The sequence below is a fragment of the Dermacentor variabilis genome, chromosome 7 (genome assembly GCF_050947875.1).
Source record: "Dermacentor variabilis isolate Ectoservices chromosome 7, ASM5094787v1, whole genome shotgun sequence".
Classification (NCBI taxonomy): Eukaryota; Metazoa; Arthropoda; class Arachnida; order Ixodida; family Ixodidae; genus Dermacentor; species Dermacentor variabilis.
The window spans coordinates 118,028,545-118,035,375 of NC_134574.1; positions in this window are offsets into that span (position 1 = coordinate 118,028,545).

A 6,831-nucleotide genomic window follows, 5' to 3' on the forward strand; every position below is an offset into this window, starting at 1 on the left:
GACGTTTACGTAGCCTTGATATTCTGCATTTTCGAGCCCAAAGCTTGGTAAAGAGTGCCTTTACCTTACACTTTACAAAGTATTATATTATGTATTCACCTTTCCACAAGAAAGTTTAAATGCGCTGCTAGGCATTCCTTTAGTGATTCGAGGATTTGCACTAAAAGTTGTCTTTAAGGGACTTACGTTGTTGTAATTTGTAAGTGGCACCGCTAATATTCCAATGCCGGGAATCGCATTTCCTCCTCTTCCTTCGGTCTGACGCAAGCAGGGCCTGCACGCAAAAAAAAAAACGCTTTCGTAAGACTTATGAATCAGCGTAATGCTGTGCACTGTGCATAATCTGCTATAAATGCTGTCGCATGAATAGACCGCAGTCTCAATCTGCTTATATTATCCGGCTTCCAGGACGAAGAGTAGTGGGACTTACAGCATCGTATGCTCTAAAACAGGGATTGCTACCAAGAGGGCCGAGCAACGTTGACAGAGATGCTTATCATAATTCAAAAGCTCAGAAATTTTCATGAAATGAAGTTCTGAACGACTACTAAGAATCAGGGAAAGAAAATGGCTGTTAGATGATCAAGAAAAGAAAAAAGCGTTTCTAAAGAGGAGGTGAATGGTTCTTTTAGTGAACATGAATGACAGTAAACTTTCTTCGAAGTTTGAAATCAAGATCATTCTCGTGCAGAAATTTATAGATAATCTTTCGAATGCCTCGCCCACAATGACCCGCTTACGACTTTTACAGAACCTATCCGGACAGGAGATCGCAGTTGAAATTCAGCAAATGCTTTAACAGTCATTCCTTCAACCATATGTACCTACTACATATTTACATATGTGCCTCCTTCAACCATATGTACCTACTACATATTTACATATGTGCCTCCTTCAACCATATGTACCATATGTACCTGTTTACCTAATTGTATCTACTACTGATTGATTTATGTTATTTTTTCATGTGTTATTGAAATGCTTCTGTACACACCCTGCTTGGACCTGTGCAAGGTCTGCAGTATGGTATAAATAAATACATAAAATTATATGTTGCCCACAGGTGAAGAACAAACGTCCTATAGAGTCATATTTAGCCAAAAAAGATGTCGGATTTTCTTATTTGTATTAGAGTACTGTTTTTGAAGCGCATTATCATAAAATGAAGATGACTGAGCGAGAAATTTTACATGAAAGTGTGAAAGCATGCAGTTGAAGGCTGAGTGATTTCGTGGGCCGTACTTTACAAAACCTGAGCACTGTCGAGCAAGGGTGAACTTCATGCACAACAATGTGCCGGTTTTTCCTTAGCATCTCCTTCACAACAAAACTTCTCCGTACTTTGAACCGTGAGTTGAATTTTGAATTTTTTCTCATAATATCCATTGAGACGCGTACACTGAACTTATTGTACTCAGCGTACCAAGAGCCACCCTTACAAAACGTTCAAGCTTCCCCAGCCAGTTAATGTCACAATTTGCCCAAAGTGCACATTGGGATGTGTCGTCCTACTTTATTTATTAACATTCTATGCTAAGCAGAAAAAATTGGCTTTCTTTCTTTCTATATCGTAATGTGAAAAGAAAAGTTTTTGCCGCTTTTTATGCAAAAGAAGAACACAGGAGCAACCAGCAAAATAGCGACTTTTGTTGATCGAAACTGGGTGAACAGTGGAATCGTATGTCTGGAGCCAAGTTTGGACAAACGGACAGTCTTCGTGAGACAACCGCAGTTTTAAGCTTGAAGCCTTGCACCGCTTTTAGGTTGTTTCTGGAATTGAGGAGTTTCAACAGCACGACTTTACACGCGTTAGTTTTTCAGTGTAGGTGCACAGCTGGTACAGGTAAAATATTTTTACAGTGAGGATGTTAAGGGTTAGTTCCCCTCGGATCGTGTCCGCCTGTAGACATAAAACTCGCCATACATGGGCCGACCCCGAAGATTGTGTAATGGCGGGCCGACCCGCGGCGGAGGTGAAGCAGACGTTAAGCACTCCCCATACGTGGGCCGATCCCGAAGATAGTATGATAACAGGTCTACCCGCGGCGGAGGTGCACTCCTCCATTACGGGGCCCGCATACAGAGCTTCCTTCTTCACGGAGTGGAAGGGCACTGAACTTTTTTGTTTGTTTTCAAAAATATACAGAAAGCGAACTGGCAAGCAAACACAAAGCGAGCAGGCAAGCCTTTTCATGAAAGGAGAGCTGACATATTTATCACTATTTGGAAAGCTGCCGAGGGTACAAGGGCAGCCCTTTCACTTCGCTTCTGCTTCCTTTTGCGGTTTCGTCCTGTGCTTATCAGATTTTTCAGAGCATTACGTGTCCATAGAAGTTCTGGTTACATGCGGAATAAAAAAAGCACTGTGGTCGAGGGTTCCTAAGTAATTCTTTTACTATATATGGTCCCCATTGTATAACCTGAAGATAATGACGGCCTACTATTACTCTGCTTAATGTTTGTGGCTGCACAACATGATTTAATGATGCATTAAGTAACGTTCGGCTATATTATAATGAATCAAATACTTTTGCTTGAATATATTGCTTTCTTGTCACCCCTTGCGTACCACAGGTCAATCCTTGTGGTCGGGAGCAAGAAGAGAAAAAAAATTATATTGAGTTGTTGCACCACGCTCGACTCTTGATTTCGTAACGAGAAACTGCCGTTTCGTCACACAAATGCATATATGAACACCTGCTCCTTATACGCTTGAAATTGTGAAAATTTAGTTGTAGTGGCACCTGCCATACATAATTTAACACGGCAGCTTCCTAACAACATATATACTTGGCAACAGGATGTCATACCTTGTAAATGATCAATGGTATAATGTCAAATAATATTTAAAACATGAAAATCCAGGCACCTTTTTCTATATAAATGCGGTGCATCTCCTTCTCAAATTAAAAATAAAAACGTTTGTGCCCCTAAAACGAGGAAGAAGACCGCAGACAAAAAGCTACGAAGAGGGCAGCTTGGACAACAAACAACAAAATTAAATGACGGAACGAGCAGAAGATACTGTTACAGAATCCCCCGCTGCCCCAAGCACCGATTTTGAAATCTAGCCCGCTGAACTGTCTGCCATGCTGAGATATAAAACTATCATAAAGATCAAGGCGATGTACTACCTGCTCGCCTTAGGGGCGCCGAAGCATAGGAGTCCTATGAACGTTGTTGACAAGAGGTGGTCCAGCATCGCAGCGGCGGTGTGTTCCTTTCCCGTGTCCAGAAGCCACGACTACGCAACCTGTTTACGTGTTTTGCTTACCGTCGTTTCGCGCTCTTCGTGGTGTTGCTGGACCACGCAGAAAAAGTCTTAAACAGCCTTTTCGTGTTATCTTCCCTCACAAGAGCTGCTTACATCGTACTAAAGGGTTTCCTTTTTCTAGAGCGCGTGCTAACTTCTTAAGCTGAGCAAAAAACGCGTCAAGCCTGCGTTTTTCTTTCTCGCAGTTTTGATGAACGATGGCCTTAGAGCAGGAGCAAATCGCATGCGAGGCGCAGCACATTCGTTAGAACTAATGTACAGTTGACGCTGAGTATATCGAAATATAGTAAAAATGGGATACAATTTATTTGTCTCGCTGCTTCCTAAGAAAGAAAGCATCTGGAATGTGCATGCCCGATATAACTGGGCGACGGAGTGCCAAAATCAGGAAAAGGCTGTTTTGTCGATCTTTATAGAAGCAAGAACTGCATTCCCCTTTCAGTATGTTTTGCATATATAATATTTCATACGTTGAAGATGTGCCTCGATGAACCCGCCGTGGTTGCTTAGTGGCTATGGTGTTGAACTGCTAAGCACGAGGTCGCGGGATCGAATCCCGGCCACGGCGACCGCATTTCCATGGGGGCGAAATGCGAGAACAACCGTGCACTTAGATTTAGTTGCACATTAAAGAACCCCAGGTGGTCTAAATTTCCGGAGTCGCCCACTACGGCGTGCCTCATAATCAGAAAGTGGTTTTGGCACGTAAAACCCCGTAATTTAATGTTCCTCGATGAACCACTGCCAGCATGCAATAGTATTCACTTTAAGCGAATTATACTAAAACCAGTGCGTATGAATGCTTGAGACATAGTTGTCTTTATTACTTATAAGGAATACCGGAGTCGTTGTTTATACTTTACCGTGCTCTGGCATTGCCATTTTCACTGTTTGTAAGTTCGCATTTTTTTTCAAGTGAAACTGGCGTTGAAGTTCGTCAAGGGGCTTTGCGATGGCGTGCTGTTCAGAAGACAGCCACCCAATTTTGTAGCCGGCGTGCTGCATCTCAAAAATTGTAGAGCAGTTATTTTGCATCGATCGCCATCTCTAAGGAACCATGCGCAAATGTCATTATCGCTGAGCTGAGCAACAACATGCACTATCTTATATATCAAAGCAGTTTGTCCTTTCGTATGTCCTCAATCTTCAGTCAGAAAAGGCCCCTCCTCTGAGGAGCGATATACATGTTTTTCTTCAGAGTCTCATCAGAGATGCAAAGACCAATCAATGGCTATACCTTGGGCGACTCGAAATCTAGGAATTCTCGCTAGCGACGACCTCGCAAGCGCTGTAGCTGGCGCTTTTTACTACGACAGCTCGGTTTTATCAGCAGCGCGCAGAAAGAATCAGCTGCCCCTCTTTGAAGCATCGCCGTCACTTAATCAGCTGCTGACAGCAGCGCTGATGCATCAGCCTCGCGAGAAAAACTCACTGCGATCGAACCAGAGGCGCCGCTGTGATCTGGCATTTGCAGTTTTTTTAGGTCTTTGTCCTCTCGCAAACGCTGAATTTAGAAACTTCTCAAAAGTTACTGCTTATTCAACGTACACTTCAGAACACCAAAATGCCATGCTCCTGTTGGCCGGTTTCTCTGACGCACTTCTGTTTGAGCCTCTGAACGAATTTAGTTCGAAGCATCGAAAGCAGGTTAGGGTGTAATGTTATAACTCTCAAGCTGGCAAGGCGCGAAAAATGACCTACAATTTTAACATTGCTTTAATTTTCTTTATGTAGCACAAATACATGTCAAATGAATGCCAGAACTATTACGCAGAACTATTACGCAAATTATGAAAACGTTTCTGCAAAGACCAAGTGAGATACTAGAGGTCAGAACATAATTTAGGTGCTTGCGCAAGGCAAATGTCTGGTCCAAGACTTATTTTTGGCATTTACTATAACAAGGTGTCTGTTTTCTTGAGAGGCACCTGTATGGGAATCGAAAGTACTAGTTCGCCTAAACAAAGGCGACAATTTCGGCAGTAGCGAGAATGTGAGTGCCACACGAACTGTGGAAAAAAGGACAAAGGTTTTGTTGCTGAAATATCTGCGGCAACTCACAATAATTTTTTTCTGAATGCCAATGTCGGATAGGTAGATAAATAAAGGGAAATATGAAGGGAAAGACTGATATTTGAATGTGTATAATTTTTTCTGGCGCGTTTTATTCGTTCCTGTTGCTGCTGCTGTGCGTTGGGTTCGTTGGTGTGTCAGTAGATGCATAACACACACACACACACACACACACACACACACACACACACACACACACACACACACACACACACACACACACACACACACACACACACACACACACACACACACACACACACACACACACACACACACACACACACACACACACACACACACACACACACACACACACACACACACACACACACACACACACACACACACACACACACACACACACACACACACACACACACACACACACACACACACACACACACACACACACACACACACACACACACACACACACACACACACACACACACAGACACACACACACACACACACACACACACACACACACACACACACACACACACACACACAAACACACACACACACACATATATATATATATATAGAAGCGTGCCTATGCCTACTACAAATCTTATTTGCTTGCTAGACTTGCCCTCCTGGCACCGCCTTCTTCAGAGTAAACCTAAATACAAGGGCGCGGTCGATTTATAGACATCCATACGTGGGCAATATCAAAAATACTTGATCGTGCAAATGTGAGAGGCGGTAACAGGAGAGTGAGAGTTTTAAATGTAAGTGTGATGCAATAGCATTGACTGTACGTATGAAGAAGCAGTTACAAGGCACGTGGCACACTACTGCAATGACCACAGAGTTCGCACTACCTCTAAATGAAGTATCAGCCCAGAGATATCAAGACGGTCAGCAAAACGAGAACAAGGTTAAAGTTGGAGCCATCGCTTCGACAAGTGAACTTGTCTCTTTCAAGAAGGCAACTCCACTTGTCGAAGCATTGGCACCCGCTTTTACCTTGTTCTCGTTTGGCTCACGAAGGGCGGCAACAAACGGCAGCCATGCTCTTACATCATGTCGTGCGGTGGCTGATTTTGCAGCAGACGATGGCTCGGTTCCACGCCACACATGACGTCACACATAACATGGCAATATGGCGGTCGGTGCCGGAGGGCATGGCTTAGAGCTGGTCATTTCGAGCTCATATTTTGGACTAAAATATGCTTTGACTGCCGCGTTTTTGCCCGTGTATAGCCATAATAGACCCTCTACTACAATTTCTCGCAGGAAACCGCAGATTGTTGGGTCACCATGTCATTCCGTCTTTTAACAAACCGCCTCAACGAACGCCTCAACGCACAATGACTGATATGTTTTCCACGTATTTTTCCGTCAGTCACCGTGACTGGGACATTACTCTGACATACATCACTGGTTTATAATTCGTCCTGTCACGGCAATTTAATCGCTTCTAGCTCGCAGCCCTCTTTTGCCGGCAATGGCGGGAACTGGCAGGAGGAACTAAA